At 39.0% G+C, this 23,991-nt stretch overlaps 1 protein-coding gene across 7 annotated transcripts in view; it reads left to right on the forward strand.

Annotated features, from left to right (window-relative positions):
• The window catches only part of PPP2R2B (protein phosphatase 2 regulatory subunit Bbeta), a 509,803-nt gene that overhangs the window by 195,796 nt on the left and 290,016 nt on the right, over positions 1-23,991 (forward strand). Inside the window, exons 1-2 of one of the 7 annotated variants that reach the window (XM_019414216.2) lie at positions 24-120; positions 6,007-6,126. The exons of the other annotated variants lie outside the window; for them this stretch is intronic. The gene's annotated coding sequence lies outside the window, so the exon portion shown is untranslated. Of the gene's footprint in view, positions 1-23; positions 121-6,006; positions 6,127-23,991 lie in introns of those variants that run through there. 7 annotated transcript variants of the gene reach the window in all.

A 23,991-nucleotide genomic window follows, 5' to 3' on the forward strand; every position in this document is an offset into this window, starting at 1 on the left:
TATGACTACCGCACACATAATTGACTGGGATGCAGTTCACTAACGTCAGACACAGGGAAGAGCACTCTGTGAGATCATGGCCCTTAATCAGGCCAGCCAGCTCTACTCAGGCTCTGACAGGTAAATTTTGCCTGCTTACACTTTATGATAAGCAATGGTCCCCTTTGGTCCTTCAGATCCTTGTCATACTTGCTGTTCTGAAAAAATAATAAGTGAATGTGATGATGAACATGGAACCAAGTTGTCACCCACGAATATTATGAATCTTTTGGTTTCAAGTCAGAGACAATCTAGGTCAAAACTGGCTTAATTCAAAAAGGGAACTTAGACTCTCGAGTAGCTGAAAAATAAAGAAATAGTCCAAGCTTTGAAACAAGGCTTAAGTGGCTCCGTTGTATCATCAAAAACATTTTATCTTCCTTTTTCTCCTTGGTCTTCTTGGTATCTTGTTTAACCCTAAGGTTGGGTTTCTTCAGAGTTCCAGAATGACTTCTCACACATTGATCTTTCTTATTCTGTGTAAATGTCCAGCAAGGAGAGAGAATCGCTTTCCTTAAAGTTCGCTGAGCTAGAAAGCATTCTCCCCAGAAGCCCCCAGCAGACATTTCCTCCTTTATCATTCACCTGAACCACATCTTCTGACTTGAGTTAATTACAGTGAAAAGGCCAATGGGATGTGCTGCTTGGCTTAAAGCAATCAGGGTTCTCTAGAGCTGAGTGGGCTGCAAGTTAGAAGCAGTTACCAGATAGAGAGAGAACACTGTGTGCTCAGAGGGTGAAGGCATCAAAAGGCCACTATTCCCACCAATGGTAAACATTGACTATTGTGAAGTCAGTGACCAGCAGGCCCTGAACTCCCCTCCATGTGACCGTAGAGCCAGAATGTTGAAGAGAGTAGGGAGGAGGTGCCGGGAACACTGGGCCACCTCCTACCATCTAGCTTGTAGTCCAACATGTGAGTGGCACCAATACAAATGAAAAGCCATCGATTGTGCCCAGTTGTGAATGATCATCCTGGCAGTCACTGAAGTAGGAGGTAGAGTCCCAGAAAGGTGTTTATTTTCTGATGTAAAAAAGGTAAGGGAAGCTCTTCTTGACATTTTTGGATAGCCAGTAGAAATAATAACCCTGAGCCCCATGCACACCTGGGGAAAATGCACAAGAAAGCAGAATCCATAAGGATTGAACCTCAACTACCAAGGGGATGAAGGAGTGAATTGATGTTAAGGTATTCACTGATTCCACTGACATTTATCAACACCTGCTGTGTACTTGACCTAGATGCTGCATGAGCTATGTAAAGTGTAGCATGGTGTTTCAGAACACAGGCCTCAGAGTCTCTCTGACCTAGACATGAATCCCATGCCTTTCCCTCAGTTTTTGTGGGCCTCAACTGCCTAACATCTAAAGGGAGGATGCGCCTACCTCAGGGGTCTGTTGCGAATATCACGTGACAAAAAATAAATTTAAGAAAATGAAACACTTGCCCCCAGTGACTGGAACATTTATAGTCCCAAGAAATGGTAGTTATCTCAATCACAACTAGTCGTAGTGGTAGTTATTGTTGTCATAGGGTAGTAAGACATGGCTTCTTTTCTTCAGATGCCTGTCAAGGAGAGGAGCCATGAAACATGTCCAGATACTGAATGTTGGAAGAGAAATAGAGATGAAATGACAGAAGTTTGCAGGAAGATGAAACTTTTCTGTGCGGGGAGCCGAAGAGCCTCCCTGATGGGCATTTTACATGCAGAAACTCCTGGGCTTGTGTTTAACTTTAGGAGACATCTTTTGGGTCTTTTCAAGAAACCAACTCTTTTTTTTTTTTTTTTGATGTTTTTATTTATTTTTGAGACAGAGACAGAACATGAGCAGGGGAGGGGCAGAGAGAGAGGGACACACAGAATCCGAAGCAGGCTTCAGGCTCTGAGTTTTTGGCACAGATCCCGACACAAGGCTCAACCCCCTGAGCTGTGAGATCATGACCTGAGCCGAAGTCGGACGCCCAACTGACTGAGCCACCCAGGCGCCCCAGAAACCAACTCTTAAGTGTCAGTACAAAGGCTGTAAGAGCAAGCTACATGAGTAACATTGACACTTGCTTACGAGTACATTCTCTCCAGAGAGGGCAACTTGCCGGATGTCTCCATTGCTCTGTCTTGCCTTGCGTGTGAGATGGTATTGTTGTGGCCTGTCCACGGGGTAAAAGGGAGTAGCTGCCTTATTCATGGCTCAGAATGGGGCTATTAGATTATACTCCCATAGGCTGCTGGTAATCTGTTTAACGGAGCTCAGTCGTTTGTCTTGTTTGCTGACTACTTAGCAGATGGATTTGCGATTTTCGTAATTACTGTATGAACGTTAATAAGACACGATACCTTTTATTAATTGCTATATCATGTGGTTTTCCAAAATAGCAAAAACTAGGATTTTCAAAATTAGCATTTGGAGGTTATTCATTCTGGTTTACCCCTCTCTTGAATTTTTTACTCAAGAACAAAGACCAGAACCACTGGCTAATGTGGTCTGCTTAGCCAGAAACGGTTTCATTTAGAGAACTGCTCCTTTACACATTTTCCATTTTAATTTTCGCTGAAGAGGTTTTGATGTTTAAAGGATAAAATACTTTCAGAGAATCTATGTCATGCTGTAAGAATAATTTTCTAATAGAACTGAATGAGATTTGGACCTGATTTTCAGAAGTATGTGGGCACTGCTGATATATTCATTCCAACACACACACACACACACACACACACACACACACACACACCAGAGCATAATAGGACACAATGGTATGCCAGAGGCTGCGAGCAGATTGGTAGAAGTTTCATCCGGCTCTGTGTTTCTCTCCCCTCCATACACAAATGTAATGCAAGCCATCCTGAAAAGCCATTTCCTAGTAGGGACTGGAAGTCCTGTAGTTATGTAGCAAAAAACAGCATCTCTTCTGGGGTAACTCAGTCGGAAAGTACTTCTGAACAAAGCAATCAGGTGGCATGTTGTTACTGCCCTCCCTGAAGAACTCATTTAATGACTCCTAGGAGGGTACAGTTTCCTTTAAAGATCCACTGCCTACGGTGCTTTGAACTGCCTGAACATCTCATTGTTGACAGCTTCAACAAGCATTTCTTGAGCACACACTGTGTGCCTCACACTGTATTAAGCTTGGCAAAGGCTTTCTAGTGCACAGTGAAGACAGCCTGTGCCACAAGGGGTTTATAGCCCACATCCCTGGTTATTACGGGGGTAGACATGATGCCGACTTGCTTCTGCACTAAACTTAAACTAGCGGATAGACTCAAAGGAATAGTCTGCTTCTCTCTAACAACCTTTTCAGGGACTCAAATATATTCTAATAATTACTATAACTTTCATTTATTAAGTGCTGATTATGCACCATATGTTAAGTGCTTTACATGTATTTTCTCACTGGCTCTTCACACAGACACACACACACACACACACATACACGCCATTGGTAATTATATCTATAAACCCATTTTATAGATGAACAAATTCTTGATTAACGTATAAAAATCACACAGCTGTTAAGTGGCAGAGCTGTGTCAGGGGTTGCCATTATATACAAAGTGGACTAACTTAATTTTGAATATTAATATTTAATTCAATAGCCATTTTTGTCTTATTACAAGCCACAAAATTGGGACTACTGAAATGTTTTCAGCTTTAGAGCTGCTATTCTGGCATAATCTATAAATTAAACACAAGGCTTTTCACCTGAGCATGTAGCAGGTTCTGGAGATACTGGTTAGCTGTCCATGGGGACCTCTTTACAAGCTGCGTCCTGTTGGGACAGGTGACTCTCTCAGTGATGCCTCATTGAAAAGATGTATGACAGTAATTGGTTACTGCCTCGTGGAAGTGGGCATCAGTATGGGAGAATGTGCAGATTACTGCATCATGTCTCAACTGGGTGGTCTGTCACTCTGAGTCTGTCTTTGTTGCCTGGGCAACCTCTCCCAGAATGTGAGAAACTCACTTTCCCTTTTTTCGTGTAGATCTGTGGGAAGAACTAAAAGTTGTAGCTATGGGTTGCCTGTTATCCGCTACCACCTATAGTGGAGAGACAGAAGCCATATTTGGGGAAAGCACTCCATTGTGCCCAAGGTGCAGAAAGACTCAGAATCACCCAGCATCTCTCAGGTAGATTTGAAATCAGATGAGTGGAAGACCACCTTCAAGAATCCCAGCAGCTTTCTGTACTCAATTTTTCTGTAAGATAAATACTCCATAGTAATTCTCTTTATTTTTCCTGTTAGGGTTGGAGGATATTTTGAGAAGGCAGTGCTGTGGAGTGATTGTGAACTTGGGTTTGGGCATCAGTCTTGGGTTCAAAGCTTAGCTTCACCATTGGCTCAGTGTATATCTTTGGGCAAGTTATTTAGCCCCTCTTAATCTGTTTCCTCATCTTTGAAATGGAAATACTCAAATATATATTTTGTATATAATTGATTTCCATTCATTTATTCAGGGTCTACTCATATGACAGGCAATTAGTTCAATGGTTAGGGAAACAACTTTAATAAGAAGGCATGTAGCCTGCCAGCCTTCACAAAGGTTAAATCTACTAGAAAGGTACATATCTAACTAGTTGCTACAGGTATTGAGTTACAAAAGAGGAAATAGAATGAATCATGGAAGCAACAACAGAGAACCCGACCTAGATGGAACTGGAGACAAGTCTCCCACAAAAAAAATCTTAAAATTTTGAGGGAAAGTTCCAATTAACCAGGTGAAGAGTAGAAGAAATGTGTTCTCAAGGGAATGTATTTAAAAGCCTGTAGGCAAGAGAGAGCACAAAACATAAGAAGAACCGAAAGCATTCGAGTACAGATAAAACCAAAACATTCAAGGGAGGTGCAGAGTGCACAAGGTGAGGTTGAGACATGCAAAGGTTGATGGCGTCTTAGAGGGTCTCATAAACTCTGTCATTTGGACTTTATCCTAAAGGCAATGGGGAGTCCTTGAAGCGTCTCTGTGGGAGTGACATGGGAAAGAGTTGTAAGGATTGAATAAAATAATGTGTACAAAGGCTTAGCATAGTGTTAGTACCTCATCGCCACTCGGTAAATGGTATGTGCTGTTGTTATCATCTGTGAGTTCTTCATTACTTTTGGCATTACCAACTTGAGTTAAAAGGGCAAAGTCTCGCTGTGCTCTATGGGAAGAGACTTAGGTTAGTTTGTTATGGAGCAAACACGTTAATTCTGAAAGGTTTGTAGAACCATTCTCAACACCATGGAGAAAGAGGTGGGAAGCCCAAAGGCAAATTTCACTTCATGTATATTCTTCCTCCTCTTTCTCCACGCCTCTGCCTACCACCTCCTCAGTGAATTCACATGCAGTGAAGTCATCCTACTTTCTGGCAGCTCTGTCAATTTCATAATGGTTTCTTTGCCGGGACCTAAATACAAAAATGCAGGTGGGCCAGATTGTATGTTTTTGAGAAAAGGCAGTGGGGTGGGGAAGCTCACAGTTTGAGAGCCCCTATGAAAAGCACAGGTAGGTTGCAAAGCGACACGGGTCCATACGTGCTTGAGATGATTAACTTTTGTTTTGGCTGAGGGAGATGTCAGATTGCCTGGCTCTTTACTATTAAATAAATACTTTACGTCCTCGGGTAGCAAATATAATGTCAGGGCTCAGTAAAAGCTGAGGAAAGAAGAACTTAACATTCCTCCGTTCATTAGACTGTTCACGTTCCTTGTCCTCTGGTGTGGCTACATCTAGGGTATACAGTAAGATTGGGCTGAAGGACTAAATGGTCAAAGTTGGCAGTCATTGTGGTGTTAGAATATGGACCAGCATCCAGGAGACAGATCATTTATTTGTAACCCTTTTTGTTCATAAGAGAATGTGAAGAGACCAAATCACTTAGGTTCTGAAAGTAACTCTGCCATTAACAGCATGTCCTTGGGAATAACTTTGAGCCTGTCTATAAATAAGGATTCTTATCTATAAATTGTATTTCTTAATTGCACACAGAATAATTGATGGACACTAGTGAGCGGTGATACTTGTTTTCTTGGCTCTGAGAAATGTCGTACAAGGAATGACCCCACCTGAGGCACCTACAGGCACTTGGTGAGAAAAACACCAACACAGGTAATGACAGCCAGGAGAGCATACGCCTCAAAGAATAGCACCAGAATAAACAACACAGTTACTCTGAAAAATGAAGAAAACCAATATAGTTGAGCTCTGGGACATAGGCTTGTCATTAGACAAATCTGGCTTAGAATCCTGGCTCTATCACTTATTAGCTGTGTGCATTGATTCAATTAATCCACATATCTTAGATGCCAGTCATATGCCCCATATTATGTTTGGTTATGGGGTTACAACAGCAACCAGGACATAGAAGGATGCAGAGGAATAACTTTTTTTCTCTGTCACTCTCTACTGAGTATGCATACTTATAATCATTTGATTAACTATGTATATGATGAGATCATACTATATCCTCAGAGAGATAGAATGTTCTCTGAGTGGTGAAAAAAAAAAGTAACATCTGGTTAGAATTTCCTTTTTTATTCTTCTGGGTTGGAAAGAATTTAAATAACTAAAATACCATTTTAAAATATTAACACTTTGCCTCTTTTTGTTGTGGATTATGTGGTGTTTATAACAAATATTTGAATACTAACTATGGGACAGATGCTGTATAAACCACTTCAAAGTGAATAAAATTATTGATTTCCTTTAGAGATGTTATACTAATGCACTGTCTTCAAGGAGCTTTCAGTGGAAGTCGTAGCTGGCCCCAAAGTGAAAGTCGTGTGTTTTACAAGACCAGTTTCTATAAACGACTCCTCTATCATCCCTGGAAAGACAAGAAGCTTTTAGGGTAATAAGGTCTAAGTTTTCTTAAGATGGTTGGCTTTCAAAAAAGGCATGAGGAAAGAAAGAGGCAGTGGAAGTGTGGAGATGGAGGTTTCCTTTGTTTTTGTTAATGATTTTTAAACATCAGCAAAGAGGAAGCAAGCACAAGAATTGGGGTAGAGGGGATGGAGTTAATAGAAGTTAACTTTTGGTACAGTGGCTCAGAATATATAATAATATATGAACCAAACAAAATCATATCCTGTCAGGGAACAAAGGGCAGTTAATCCATTGTTAGAGCAGATTCCTTCTCTAAGCACCTGGATGCAACAGCTAAACTCAGGTAAAGGTACAGCAGCTTGATGATATAGCCTTAATGTCTAGGGTGCTGACATTTCACAGAGAGGAAACTTATGAAGAAGTCCTAACAGTGGAGGCAGTATGTGCTGTGGGGGGGGGGGGAGGGGGAGAGGGAGGTGCGTAGGGAGGATCAATTCTTTTGATTGATGGGATGGGAGAGGGAAAAGGTACATGAATGAGAGAGAGCTAGATTTGCAAAGGGCTGTGGGAAGAATGTTTTCAGTTGAATGCCAGGATAAGCAATTTGGAATTTATTCCGAGCCCAAGGGAAGATATTGGAGGATTTTAAGCAGAAGAATGGCATGATCTAATTCATAACTGTTAAAAATGTTATTCTCTAGCTACTTGTGCAGTATAGATTTCAAGGGACAAAAGTGGAAGCAGGAGGCCCAATGAGAAGGGGATGGTGATGGTGCCTTAGACATAAAGGGGTAGCGGTGAAGATAGACAAGGGCATATTTGAGAGCTATGTAGAAAGTACATTTGCTGGATTTGCTGATAAAATAGATTTGGAGGAAAAGTAAAATGGAAAAAGAAAAATAATACCTTGGCTTTTAGCTCCAGAATGCATGCATTTTGACTGGGACATCTGAATAAGAATGGCTTTTGTGGAAGCAAATGTCAATTCTGATGCAGAGAGTGGTGGGCTAGCCAGGGAGATACTTTTGAGCTAAAGGGTGACTTGAAGACCCTTTACCCCAAATTGTACCACACAAGATGGGCCAAGTCCTCATAGGGCTTTTTGGATCTCCCATTTCACTACCAAATCTGCTTCCTGCATCATCATGTAGCCAAAGAAGATGACTTTGTTGTAAAACCCCTTCCTATGATATTTATTCATCAGCGTATGACTTTTATTCTTTCCCAGTGTCCTCATCCACTGATGTTTCATACTTCACTTAGGGCCAACCTGGTCAACAATATATTTTTGCAACAGCAACAGCTTCATTACTTCCTGTGGATATCTAATTAGTTACCACATTTGGAGGACTTTGTTAAGCAGTTTGTGCCATGAAATCAAATTTGGAGATAGTTGTGAACACACCCTGAAAATGGAAGTCACCAGAGATAAGAAATGTGCCCATGAAAACACACAGACCATTAGCTTTTGGGTGTGACCTTTGTATAAGTTGTAACAAGGCACCAGGATGCAGTCCAGTGGTATAGTTGTGTAAACAGCTACCAACCTAACCATTGCTTCCCAATGGCCCCCATGGATGGTCTAGGAACTCAAGTTACACAAGTTTGACATATGAAAACCATGTGACTTTTTTTTGCATTTCATCTAGCTTTTTTGCTCATGATAGAAGGCCCTCTTTAGGGGAAAGAGAAACTATACTTCAACAAATCTTTAAATGTATTGTAACATCCAAAATGTCAATATTGATTTGAAATGATTGCATCATTTTCTGGAATAATGATTTGTGTGAGGAATGTCATGAATTATAATTAATTTACATATGCATTAAAGTCCACTTTCAAAGAAACCCTCTTTTCTCTTTTAAACATTAGAAATTAAATATTTATACTTGTTGTGATTTCATATATACATAGCTAATATTGTCTCTCAAAGCCACCTGCTCTCCACCATATGTCATTTTCTCTGCTGATTCTTTGTAACCCATAGATTTGGAATTGGGTTAGCCCCAGCTGAAAATCCTACCAAAGACCACATAAGTGGCAAGTGCAGGGCATTAACTAACTCCATTTCAGTAGAACACAGGAGGTAAATTGGGATTAAATAGTCCCATTGCTTTTAAGGATATCTGCTTATAGTTTAAATTCATTAAGGAATTGAGGGTTTAGCTTTTAGTCCTTAAATTACTGAGTGGTAACCAAAATATATTTATTGTATTTATTTGAGATTATGGTCAAATTCCTCAAATTCTCCATGTCTCAATTCAGTTTCATCTCTTAAAAATAGAGATAATCATATAAGTCAAGAACCATGTCTTATAGGGTCCTTATGGATAATGGTAATTGGGAGATTGGGGGGCTGAGGGAGTTGTTTCAATGTGACAAATTTAGAAAAATCATTGAAAATCAGGAAATAAAAAAGGAGGCCTAGTATGCAAAGAGAATTTTTGTCTTCCTGGAAATCCATATTGGCCTCTATTTCTCTCTATTCTTACCAAGCAGAGAATGTCCTTGAGTATTTCTGCCTTGGGTAGGACTGGTTTGAAAGTTTGGTCTAAAATGACCAGTCACAGTAGTAATGGGAGATAATAGTAAGCCTCAGGGATCCTCCCTGCCTTTCTTGAACACAGGGCCTATTCCTCCAGGCCAGTTACATGTGAAGAAAACCTTTTCCAAAACTCTACTTCTTTCTCTCTGCATTCTCCCATCAGCCTAAGTGATGATAACAAGAACAAGTATTTGTTTAGCCTGGTTTTTGTGTTAAGTACTTGTCTGTATTTGTGCTTCTCAGCTCATAGCAAATGACTCTTCTAGCGAAATATAAACTCAAGCTTACCTCCAAAACAGGCTACCCTCATGAATAGACAGTCTCTACACAACAACTACACTTCAAGAATGGCTGAAATGAAGCATTAGGTAGGGATTTGCCTACTGGACTGAACACATGATATTTTCAACAACATTTCCTGCATGTTAATTGAAAGTTCCTTAGGCACAGATAGGATTTTAACATAACAGTATGCAGTCCCTCAAAGAGCATGGGACTCATCTCTTTTCCTATGATATTTCCATGCCAAGGTAATACCTAGCACATATCAGTGACTTACTAAGTGTTTGTTATGAATGAGAATGAATAAGTGAATAAATGAAGGAACAAGTGAATATTGAAAGAACAGAAAAGATTATGGACTAGGTCCCCTTTTTGCAAAAATGCAGAATGCCTCAGCATCCTTCCTCTCTTCTTGCTCTTAGTCAGTGAGAATACTGGTTTTCTCCCCTCTACTCTTCATTTTATAGCTCCTACTCATTCTTCAGGTGTTAGAGCTCAGAGTCACCTCATGTAGGAAGTGACCACTGGTTCCTCAAATGAGAAGACCATTCTCCTTAAGCTATCTTATCCCTCTCCTAGGGAACTGAAGTTATGTATACTTAAATTGGAGCTTTGTGCAATGATTTGCCTCCCACCACACTATGCTGATAACAGCCTAAGTGCAGAGAGTGTGCCTGTATTCACTGTGTATACCCAGCCGAATTTAGTGTGCTACCTGTTCTAGATGCTCAACAAACAGTGGTGAGCTAATGAACATGCAAAGAAGATGACTGTTTATGGAAGAAAATAGGAACTAAGTGTGGCCATATAGAAAGAGGAATCATTTGGGCTCACTACTTGGAAAATAAGCAATAAGAACTTGCGATTTTGTAACTTACTGTAAGAAATAGGTATATTTGGTCTTTATCCCTACTTTTGGCACTGAGTTCCCAAAACCCTGGGGATTTCCTAAACAGTGAGAGCCATAAGTGTCTTTTGTTATATAATGAGGTGACTTTTAGAAATCACTAGAGGATGGGGGCTGGTTGCCATCGAAGCCAAGCATGTGACCAGTGGTTGGAACTTTTAGTCCCAGCTCAACCTCCAGGGAGGGGGAGAGGGACTGAAGATTTATTTCAATTGCCAGCAGTCAATTATTTAATCAATGATGCCTATGTAATTAAGCTTCCATAAAAAATCCAAAAGACAGGGTTTGGGGAGCTTCCTGGTTAGTGAATACATGGAGATTTGCAGAAAGCGTTACCCTCAGAGAGTTCATGGGGGCTCTGCACCCTTTTCCCATACCTTCTTTCATCTGGCTATCCCTAAATTATATCCCTTCATAATAAACTGGTAATCTACTAAAGAAAATGTTTCTTGGAGTTCTTTGAGCTGCTATAGCAAATTAATCAAATGTAAGGAGGGAACCTCAAATGTATATGGTAGATAGTGTCAGAATTGAGTTGAATTTAACATAACCAGCTGGTGTCCAAGCATTGGTTTGTATGGAGAAACCAGTCCCCTACATCAGAATTGGTCCCAGAACCTTTTAGAACTATTAATACAAAAGGCTGAGGATAACCTTATCAAAGATGGAGCAGGGACAATATTACTTTTATACCAATCACTAAACAATTATTTATGGTACACCCATTGATTCAAAGTTACTGTGCTGAGGGCAAATTGCCAATCAAAGCAGAAAGAATTCCTGCCCTCTTGGAATTTAACATCTAGTGGGAGAGATGGTAATCAGATAAACATAAATAGATGCATAAGGACCAACTGTGATTTATTTTTTAAACCAAGAAAATGTCTGACAGATCTGCATGAAGTCCTAAGGAAATGATGGAGTGTAATATTAAGTATGAAGGGGTTAACTGTGTGGAAAAGGACACTAAAGCATTTTAGACTAGGAACAGCCTAAACAAAGGACCTGTAGCAGACAGAGGGAGATATGACATGGTGCATTCACGAACCCAAAAGACCAGTGTGATTGGTGTGCAGGGATTTGCAGAAAGAGTATTAGGAGATATGCCTGGATAGATATGCAGAGGCCTGTCCATTCTGGGTTTTAGGGACATGTTAATGATTTTCTACTTTATTCTAAAAAGAGCCTAAGAAACCACTGAAAGGCTAGGTATAGCACAATCAAATCGCATAATACGACATAACTGTTTTAGACTGTTTCAGCTGCCATAATAAAATACCATAGACTGGGTGGCTTAAACAATAGAAATTTATTTCTCACAGTTCTGGGGACTAAAAGTCCTCAAGGTAAGGGTGCTGTAATGATCACGTTTTGGTGAGAGCCCTCTTCCTGTCTTGCATACAGCTACCTTCTTGCTATGTCCTCAAATGGTAGAAAATAGAGCAAGCTCTCCTCGTCTTTTTTTTTCCCATGACTTATTTTTATCTCATGAATATGAAATATAATGAAAATATTTATTATATTTCATGAATCTGAACCTTGTGGACATGTCTTGTCTCTTGTATCAAAGAGTACGAGACATTGTACAGTCTTGTATCTTGACTCTTGTATCAAAGAGTACAAGACATTTACAGACAGAAGCTAAAAATCAATAGAGATATGTTTGTTGAAACATTCATTTGGCTAATAATTTTTAAATTCTATCAGAGTCTGGATTATGGGGCTATTATTGAATTGTCTACTTCTGTATAATAAACTCATTGTAGACTATGAAATTGTCATACTTTAGATTTTCAGGTTTCCATAGATCTCCATCCTCATTGTTCTTTTTTATTTATTTATTTAAGTCCAAGTTAGTTAACATATAGTGTAATAATGATTTCAGGAATAGAATTTAGTGATTCATCACTTACATATGACACCCAGCGCTCATCCCAACAATTGCTCTCCTTAATGCCCATCACCCATTTAGCCCATGCCTCTACCCACCACCCCACCAGAACCCTCAGTTTGTTCTCTGTATTTAAGAGTCTCTCATGGTTTGTCTCCCTGTCCATTTTTATCTTATTTTTGCTCCCCTTCCCTTATGTTCATCTGTTTTGTTTCTTAAATTCCACATAGGAGTGAACGCATATGATATTTGTCTTTGTCTGACTAATTTTGCTTAGCATAATACCCTCTAGTTCCATCCACGTAGTTGCAAATGGCAAGATTTCATTCTTTTTGATTGCTGAGTAATATTCCATTGTGTATATACATACCACATCTTCTTTATCCATTCATCAGCCAATGGGCATTTGGACTCTTTCTATTCTTTGGCTGTTGTGCTGCTATAAACACTGGGGTACATATGCCCCTTTGAATCAACAATTGTAATTGTTGGGTCATAGGGTAGTTCTGTTTTTAATTTTTTGAGGAATCTCCATCCTGTTTTCCTGAGTGGCTACACCAGTTTGCATTCCCACCAGCAGTGCAAAAGGGCCCCTCTTTCTCCGCGTAAGTTCTCATCTTATGATACTGAAAGCATCATGAGGACCTCATTCTCATGACCTCATCTAATCCTGATCAGCTCTCCAAAGTCTCACCTCCAAATACCATTGCATTGGGAACTTGGGCTTCAACATATGAATGGGGGCAGGGGACAATTCAGTCCATCACAATAACATACTATTCATAGTAACATCATTGAACATTTCTAGACACTTACTATGTGCCAGACAACTTGTTAAGGGCTTGGTGTGAATTATTTCATTTCATCCCCACTACACCACCATGAGGAAGGTTGCTAGTATCAGCACATTTTGTCAGATATAAAGCAAGGGATGCTCTGAGATCAAAGCCAGGAGTGGAAGGAAGAAAGCTGCGAGCCTATGGCACAGAAGTTAAGGAAGGAGATACTCACTCACAGGTGGTGCCACAGCCCTGAGAGTGAACACCATACGTTTTGCGTGCTAGGCACCTCGCTTGTCTCAAATCTGGGTTAAGTAAACCATCCCACGTTACTTAGAAGTTCATGAATAATCAAAGCAGGTTTCGAACTAAGGGATGAAGAGCTCTTTAAAATGTTTTCTTTTTCTAAAATTTTCTGGATTTCCAAATGAACACGCTGCTGCCTGTCTCATTGTTGGCCTCCCATAAAAATGAAATTCTTTGCAGTGAAAGATTAAATTTCACATTAGGCTTCAAAGTGTAACCAGCTAGACTCAGCTGAAATGAATTCAGAGAATGAAAACTGATAAAATATAGTATTCACCGCATGGAATGGACTATCTCAATATTATTCAGGAGATGAAAAAGAATGAGTCAAATATTTAAAAAGTAAACAGGTTTTCTCGTTAATTCTAAGCCAACAAAATGAAAATTAAATCTTCTAGCTGCAATTAGATAAATGGATGTCAATCAGATATGAAACTGCTAAAGAAATTAGCCATAGGGAAGTCCTTAATCTGTTTGGGCTTTTTTGTGGGGTGGTATAAATGCAATCTGTTATCAGCACAGGTATGATTGAATTATTAATAATATTGTGCAAGGCCACCTAGAAACCAGAGCTTGGGGACTCTTAAATCTATTCTAATTGAAACAGAGAATCAGCAGACTGGAAAAGACCCTGACTCTTCTCGAGATATGTCACAGTATGTGACACAGAGGACACGTGGGGTTTGCCACACAGTGGCAGCTGCAAGCTGACCTTTTGGCAAATTTAATCTGCAAATGGGTTCCTTTTTAAGATAGTTATTGCCTTCTGTTATTAAGGAGGAGTCCTTCCATATTTTGGAAAGGCTAGTTAAAAATATTTCATGTGAGGGTATTATGCAGATTGTCTAACTAACAGGAAGATTATGGATGCAAATAAATCAGGTTTTTAAATAAAAGGTTTTACTGACCTCTTAAGAGGATAGTAATACATGTGTAATTGTGAGGAAAATGGTCCCGGACCATCAGGATAAGAAAAGGGTCACACTGTCATTCCTGGAAGTATATGGAGGTTAGAATAAAAATCCAGGAACATCCAAGAAGCTAATGAACTGAATTCAAGAGCTGCTTGACTTAATACTAAGTTACTCCCTCTTCCTCAGGTTTTAATGGGAGTGGGATATCATACTCTAGGAGGATGGATGAGGTCCTCTTGGGACCCCAAGTAAGTCACTTAATCTCTCAGTGTAAATTTCAATTGCGGGAATAGTTGGTGGTTAGAAACAGCTGGGGTCACTGACCCTGATTCTTTCTGTGACCTCCCTCTGCCCTCTGTCACCCCCAAGGGAACTCCTGTCCCACTATTACTTCTCCATGGACCATCTGCCTTTCCTTGGGTGACTGTCTCCAGGAGCTGTACTGAAGGATCATAAAGCAGACCTAGGAGGTCACAAGCATGACTTTTATGTTGAGGGGAGCAGGGAATTAAATCCTAAATCTGGTATCTACTAGTATTTGCCCTTGGGCAAATTCTTCCATACTCAGGTTATCAGCTTCTTCAACTACAATGTGGAGACAGTAATGTGAACCTTGAAGAGCAGAGATCTCTAAACTTGCTCACTTCCCAGACCCCTTATTGTCTCAGGCATTGCTTCCTAGACAAAAGAGGTATCTAATAGTTTCTTTATTAAGTAGTTCCAAATAACTTAATACAAATTGTCATCCAAATAATTTAGTAGAATTTTGGAAAAATATATATTGAGAAAAAAAATTTAATTTTTCAGTAATAAGAGGTACCCGTTGAGCACTTAATAATTTCTTGAAACTTGGAACCAGATTTGCTCCTCCATATTAATTTTTGAGCCATAATTAGTTCAAAATAGCAATCACTGAAAACTAAGCTTTTCCAAAATATGACCTGTAACACAATCTAATGTTGAAACTGTGATCTACTTCACGCTAACAGTTTGCATGGCATCTGGCAGGTGTGTTTCCTTCAAATATTTAAAATCTGCCACAGCACCCCTGTGAGTTTGCTGTGGTGCCCAAGGTACCTTATGTCACTTTGGGTACCATGGCTTTAGGGATCCTATCATTTGATTTTAAAAGACAAAATGTGGGAATGTATAAAAAGTATTTGACTTCAGGGCATATTCATGGCTTAAAATATATAGTCACAATAGCCCACCAACTCACTGGTGCAAAAATGCAGCTTTATTGGTTTTAACTTCTACTTTTGCTGACATCAGAAGATGTACTCACCAATTCATGGTAATCCAATGACTTTCATATTTAAATGTATAATTAAAGATCTAAACATTCAATTTCACACACACGCAACCATCGTGTACCTTCCCCTTTCCCTATCAGAATGGCATCCCTGTTCTGTCCTCATGGGCATCAGCTAAGGCACATTTTACTTTTTCTGGTATTCCATATGGACCTCTATCCCTGTGGTGCTGCCTTCCAGCTGTAACTCATCTTGTCCTCACCCCAGATGGTACTTATCTTATCCCCATAAGGCATAAAGACATCAAGTCCTTCCCCAGTGTTACTCATTGTATCCTCTACTCCAGGGGTAAACTCATTTTATACCCCCCACCCCGCAAGAGTAATTCATTTCTACCCTCTCCAGAGGTAATTCATCTTGACCTGTCTTCCTGATGGTGTTGTTTGATGTATATTGTCTTTTTATTTTAATCTGTTGAATAGGGTATAATTGACATATTAAAACATTTGCTAGTTAAATGTACAGTTCAATAAATTTCAACAAGGGCATACAGTCTAATAACCATTACCACCATTGTTATATAAAATACTGCTATCCATTGGAAATATAATATAACCCACATAATTTAATTTAAAATTTTCCAGTGGCCACATTAAAAAAAATAGAAGAAATGGGTGAATTAATTTTTTAATAATATGTTTTATTTAACTTAATATATCCAAATATAATTATTTTGACATGTAATCAATATAAAAACATATCAACAAGGTGTTTTACATCTTTTTCACATTAATTCTTTGAAATTTATTGTGTATTTTACCCTTACAGGGTATCACAATTCAGACACAAAATTTTCATCAAAAACATGTGATTTGTATTTAGATTTTATATAATTCACAGTTGAAGAAACAGATGAAATGGCCTAATTTGCTCCAAACATACTTAAAAGTTTTCCATTGTAATTTTTTTTAATGTTTATTTATTTTTGAGAGAGAGAGAGACAGAGTGTGAGCAGGGGAGGGTCAGAGAGAGAGGGAGACACAAAATCTGAAGCAGGCTCCAGGCTCTGAACTGTCAGCACAGAGCCCGACATGGGGCTCAAACTCACGAACCGTGAAATCATGACCTGAGCCGAAGTTGGATGCTTAACCTACTGAGCTACCCAGGTGCCCCTCCATTGTAATTTTTAATTGTATTTATATATAAGTTTTATATAATGAAAAATCCAATCCTTCAGTCCTAGGAACCATATGTCAAGTGCTCAATAGTCCTCTGTGGCTAGGGACTACCATATTGGATGGCACAGAAGATATTTCCATTACCTCAAAAAGTTCTGCTTTTTTGAATCAACTCCCTCTTCCCACAGTCTGACACTAGGAACTGATGATCTGTCATTTGTCACTATGGTTTTGTCTTTGTAGAATATCATATTAATGGAATCATGCAGCATGTAGCCTTTTGTTTCTGGATTCTTTCACTTACCACAAGATTTTGAGATGTATCTGGATTACATTGATCAGTGGTTAGTTCCTTTTAGTTCTTGAATAGTAAGGTATTACATTGTGTGGAAGCACTACGATGTTCACCAGTTGGTAGACATTTGGATTGTTCCAATTTTTGGCTATTATGAATAAAAGCTGTTATGAACATTCAAATACAAATATTTGTGTGGACGTATGTTTTTATTTCCCCTGAATAAATGTCTATGAATGGACTGAATGGTGTGTGTTTATAGGAAACTACCAAATATTTTCCAGAGTGCAATTTTGCACTCCCACCATGACCTTGTGAGATTGCCGGTTTCTACATATCCTCACCAACACTTGATACAGTTAGTCTTAGCAATTTTAGTAGGTATGCAGCACTTTTCATTGTGGCTTTAATTTGCATTTCCCTAATGACTAATAATATTGAACATATTTGCATGTCCTTGTTTGCCATTTGTACATTTACTTCGGTTAAGTATCTTCACCTGTTTTGCTCCCATTTTTACCAGGCTGTCTTTTTATCACGGGGTTGTAGGAGTTGTTTAAAATAGGCTGGATATAAGTTCTTTATCAAATATGTTTAGTTTATACTTTCTCTTAGTCCTGGCTTGGGTGTGACTTTTTTCTGTTTCCTGCTGTTGATGTTATTATCTGCTATTGTTGAACGTGGTCCTGCAGTGACCTCCAGTCCAATGTCCACACATTCATTTGGCTCCTGGCAACTTTGGGTCTACCAGCATGTTTTTGACTGTTGCTGCTTTTCTCTCGAACTGTAGGGGTCATAGGAACTTCTAGCATTCTCTTTCTCCTGATGCTGGGATTATGGAATTCCAAGAAGATGTACTCAGCAGTCTACATGAACAATTGTCACAACTGTCACTCAGGCCCCGCATTGGTTAGACAGGAGGATTCTCCATCTCTAAGAAGTTTATAACCTCTGGACTATACTTTAGATCTTGAGGTACTGGTTCCCCCCCCCCCCGCAACCCGTGCTGTCTGTGAGATTTCCCATATCTATCTGTAATTTCTATCACTCATCTCCCCATCTCAGGACTGAGTTTAATGAGCCTTATCAGAAATTCAGGGGACATCCAATCTGTAGACTTGCCCATCTGATCTTCATGCTTCCTGCCACTTGGTCAGACTTTGGTTTCCTTTCATAATAATGCTCTTATGCAATCCACTTGCATTCTTCCCTTTTTTTTCTTCCTCATAGAATAAATGCCAAGCTTTCAATCTGCCAGGCATTGGTGCTTAGTATTAAAAGCCAAGCTTTTGATCTTCAAAAGTCCTTTTTATTCCCCTCCCAGGCTCCAGACTCTAAGATTAATATCCCTGCTCTAAGTTATAAAAGCGTAGTTGGAAACAAATAAACAAAGAATGTAACACTTTGGTTTTTGGGGTTCTGCCTTCTTTGGTTCTGAGTTGAGTGTACAGAGGGAGCTATCTCTACTGCCTGAATGATAGGTCCGAGGAGGAGTGAGAGAGAGTCACCTCCTAACTCTACAAAATGTTATCCTACCTCTGTTGGCTCTCAGTAGGTAAAAAAAAATTCACTAAGAGGACAGTCCCTACAGAGATAAGATGCACTAATAACTCAGAAGCTGGAAGGCTAGAGCACATTCGGAAAATGACAATAAAAACGATTGTTATGTTGATCATGATAATGTCAGAATCTCCCGTTTGCTGTAGATTTACATGTGCCAATTCTGGCTCAGTTATTTTGGTTCTATTAGCCTATAATGTTGATGATTATGATTCTCATTTTGCTATTGAAGAAACTCAGGATTTTTATGTAACCTTAACTTTCCTGAGGTCAATAAGTTTTTAGTACCTCCAGGCCAATCTGATTTTAAAGCATGTATTCCTAACCATTCAAACTATGGTGCTCAAGCTATTCGAGGACCCCTTTACAACCTTAAAAATGATCGAGGACCCCAAAGAGTTTTAATTATGTGAGTCACTATCTTCTTATATTTAGTTTATCAGAAATTAAAACAGATTTTAGAAATATTTATTAATTCATTTTAAAATAACAATAATAAATCCATTGCATGTTAATACCCACAATGTACTTTTACCAAAAGTTACTATATTTTTCAAAACAAAATATTAGTAAGAAGACTAACATTACTTTATATTTTTTGTAAATCTCTCTGATGTCTGGCTTACTAGAAGACAGCTGTGTTCTACTATATGCTTCTGTATTTGGTCTATTGTGATATCACACATTGTGTAGCCTCTGGAAAACTCCACTGTACACACATGAGGAAATGAGAGTAAAATGGCAAACAACTTCTAAGTATTATAAACTAGTGTTGATTTGTAGACCCTCTAAAAGGGTTTCAGGGAGCCCTAGAGGTGCTCAGACTATAATCTGAGAATTGCTGCATTAGGATAATTACAAATATATTTGATTCCAGTGTAGCAAAAATCTATTATGTGTAGACAGGAAGTGGGTTTTGAATTGGGAAGTATAGATTAGAACCAAACCATGAGGGGGTGCTAGCCAAGTTAAGGAATCGAGATGTCATTCTGAAGGAATTGAGAGATCATAGATGCCCTTCAGCTTGGTCAGAGCTTTGCGGGGAGGGGCAGAATTAGTCTGTCAATAAATGAGTAGGATGGCTTGAAGGGAGTAATGCCAACCAGTAAGAACACTGTAAAGAGGCAGTGGATCTAGACCTCTTAGGATTTAGTGAAAAATAAATGTGTTAATTTATATAAAATGCATAGAACAAAGCCTGCTCCATAGTAAGAACTGTTAGAAGCACTTATAGCTGGGGTGGCTGGCTGGCTCACTCGACAGAGCCTGCAACTCTCAATCTCAGGGTCTTGAGTTTATGACCCACGTTGGGTGTGGACCTACTTAAAAAAAAAAAGTACTGGTAGTAGTTGTAGCAATAGTGCTATGGCTACCATTACTAATATTAAATAATCAGCGAAAAATTCCAGAAGTAGGAAGAATTAGACATTTTGCAATAGGATGTGGTTTGTTAATAGGACGTAGTTGCTGATTGGATGTCGGGGTGAGGAAACTGAAAATGTTAAGTTAGTGATTTTTTGCCATTTGGCTACTTTAGGGACCCAGGTAGTATTTTGACAAAGAGTTTATTCTCAGTAAATATTTGAAAGGACTGGAGGGTGAAGGGAGGCATGGAAAGAGGTGAAGAAGCCCTTGGGGCAAGGAAGATGACGTCTGTTGGTTTTGGTGTTGAGATGCCTGTGGAAAATACACATGATGAAATCCTTAAATAGATAAAACACAAGACCATACACGATGAGTTCATGTCCCTCCTGTGCATTTAAAAAAAATATTTGTTTATTTTTGAGAGAGAGAGAACACACACAGTAGCATATATAAGCAAGAAAGTGGCAGAGAGAGAGAGACAGAGAGATTCCCAAGCAAGCTCCACGCTCAGCACAGAGCCATACGAGAGGCTCTTGAGATCATGACCTGGGCCCAAATCAAGAGTCAGATGCTTAACCTACTGAGCTACCCAGGCACCCCCTGCTGTGCTTTAAGCTCCTCAGAGGGTTTTCATCACACCTTGGATTTTACTCTAATTTCCTACAATAGCCTACAGGCCCAATGTGTTAATGGTTCTCATTACCCTTCCAGTTTCATCTTGGGCCATCCTCCCTTTCCATTACTTTGATCCAAAATGACAGATCCTTGAGTGCCCCCCTCCCCACCCCAAGCTGTTTCCCACCTTAGGGTATTTACACTACTGTTCCCTGTTTTGCACTGCACCACCCATCACACCACCCCTTCGCATAGCTGGACTGTTGAATCTGCTGAAATGTTACCTGCTTGAGAGCCCTTCCCTGATCATTCCATCCAAGTGAGTCTCCCTCCCCTTTGCATTCTTTTCTCTCATCAAATTCTCTTCATTATCTTCACAGACAGCATTTCATGACGAGACTTTCTATTTCATTCATCATCACTGGCATAGTGCCTAGGGAAGGTCCTCAGATAGAATGCGTATTTGTTTCATGAGTGAATAAATGGGATTCAGGAGATAGAGTGAAATAGAGAGTGAGCCTTAAAATGTAGGGGAGGTCTGTGCTTTGGTTTGAATTTGTTTGATATTTTAACACCATTAAGCCACCAATCTTCATTGGGAGATTCTTCATCATATTTGAGTTCAAAATTGTGTGTACCTCAATCTGTGTGATCTCTTCAGTTTTATTTACCCATGTTGTCTGCTAGAATAACCTTTGAAAGTTGCGAAGGTGGCAACAAGGACATAACGCTCCCTTAGAAGAGACCATAGCCTACTCTGCCCTAAAGTCCCAGTAAAGGATGGCTCTTCCTGCTTCCACACTGCAGCTTCTTCACCCTGTAAACATCTTTGCCTTTACTCAAAGGTCTGGTGCTATCTATATTCTAGAAAAAGAGTAGCCAATTGACTCCGGTATGTTTTCTGACTTGGCCTCTTTTTCATTGGGTTGACCTATTAGCAGATACCTTCTGGGAATTGTGAAAATAATACTTAAAAGAATCTTGATGGGCACCTGAGTTCAAGCCTCACATTGGGTGTAGAGATTACTCTAAATAAGTAAGTAAGTAAGTAAGTAAGTAGATGTTATGGCAATATATTTGGCCTCTGTTTTCTTGTAGGAAACTTTTAGAATCCTCTGTTTATCATTGGTGTTCTGAAAATTCAAGAAAATCATGCATTTGTAGGTCTTAAAAAAATAATCAATATAGATACCCAGTGGGTCCTTAATCTTGAAGACTCCTGTTATTCAACTGGGGGACATTCTCTTTAAGTATTTTTTTAAATAATTTCTTTCCTTTTGATTTCCTAATCAGAAAAGGAGCTTTCTGATACTTCTGATACTTCTGACTGTTTGGCTTTCTAGAATAATTTCCTAATTTTATTATCTAATACTTCCTTTATCTTTTTGTTCTACTTCCCACCCCACCCCCAGCTTTATTTATTGACAAATAAAACTTGTATGTATTTAAGGTGCACAAAGCAATGTCTTTATATAAATATACATTGTGAAATGATTAACCCAATTAAATTAATTATCAAACTAATTAACATATCCATTATCTCATATACTTTGTGTGTGTGTGGTAAGAGCACTTAGGATCTCCACTGTTGGCAAATTTCATGTATACGGTACACAATTGTTAACTACAATCACCTAGTAGTATAGCCACCTACTGCTTGCTCCAGAACATATTCATCTTTTTTTTTAATTTTCTAATATGTTTTTATTTTAGAGAGAGTGCACTCCAGTGGGGGGAGGGGCAGAGGGAGACAGAAAGAATCTCAAACAGTCTCCATGCTCAGTGCAGGACCCAACACAGGGCTTGATCCCAAGACCCTGGGATCATGACCTGAGCCAAAATCAAGAGTCACATGCTCAACCAACAGAGCCACCCAGACCGGCCTGAACATATTCATCTTATAACTGAAAGGTTTTACCCTTTGATCAGTATCTCTCCTGTTCTCCCACCTGCTCCCCCCCACCCAGTGTTGGGTAACCTCTCTTCTTTATTAGTATATATATATATATATATATATATATATATATATATATATAAAATTAGTATATATATATAATTAGTATATATATATAATTAGTATATATATATATAATTAGTATATATATATAATTAGTATATATATATAATTAGTATATATATATATAATTAGTATATATATATATATATATATATATATACACACACATAATATTAAGTATAAATACATTATTTTCTTTATTCATTTATTCATCAACAGACACTAGGTTGTTTCCGTATCTTGGCTACTGTGAATAATGCTGCAGTGAACATGGGAACACACATTATACCTTAGAGATAGTGATTATTTATTTTTTTGTATTATACCCAGAAGTGGAATTGCTAGATAATATGGCAGGTCTATTTTTAATTTTTTTGAGGAACCTTCATACTGTTTTCTATCAGTTTCACATTTCCCCCCACAGTGCACAGGGGTTCCCTTTTCTCCACATCCTCATTAACACTTGCTGTTGGTTGACTTTTTAAATAATAGCTATCGTAACAGGTGTGAGATGTTAACTCATTTTGGTTTTGATTTGCATCTCCTTGTTGATTAGTGATGTTGAGCACCTTTTTATGTACCTGTTGGCCATTTGTATGTCTTCTTTTGAAAACTGTTTATTCAGGTTCTTTACTCAGTTTTAATTGAGCTATTTGTTATGTTGCTATTGAGTTATAGGAGTTCCTTACACACTTTAGATATAAAGCCCTTATCAGATATATTGCTTGCAAATATTCTTTCATTCCATAGGTTGCTTTTTCATTTTTATTGTTTATTTTGCTATGTAGAGGGGCACCTGGGTGGCTCAGTCAGTCAAGCTTCTGACTTCCACTCAGGTCATGATCTATGCTGACAGCTCAGAGTTTGTAGCCTGCTTCAGATTCCGTGTCTATTTCTACCCCTCCCTTGCTCACACTTTGTCTTGCTCTCAAAAATAAATAAACATTAAAAAAAATTAAAAAATTATGGGGCGCCTGGGTGGCTCAGTCGGTTGAGCGTCCGACTTCGGCTCAGATCATGATCTTATAGCTCGTGAGTTCGAGCCCCGTGTCGGGCTCTGTGCTGACAGCTCAGAGCCTGGAGCCTGCTTCGGATTCTGTGTCTCCCTCTCTCTGTCCCTAACCCACTCGCATTCTGTCTCTCTCTCAAAAATAAACATTAAAATTTTTTTTTAATTAAAAAATTATTTTGCTGTGTAGAAACTTCTTAGTTTGACATAATCCCACTTGGTTATTTTTGTG

The sequence above is a fragment of the Panthera pardus genome, unplaced genomic scaffold (genome assembly GCF_024362965.1).
Source record: "Panthera pardus isolate Hobbes unplaced genomic scaffold, ASM2436296v1 HiC_scaffold_2, whole genome shotgun sequence".
Taxonomy (NCBI): domain Eukaryota; kingdom Metazoa; phylum Chordata; class Mammalia; order Carnivora; family Felidae; genus Panthera; species Panthera pardus.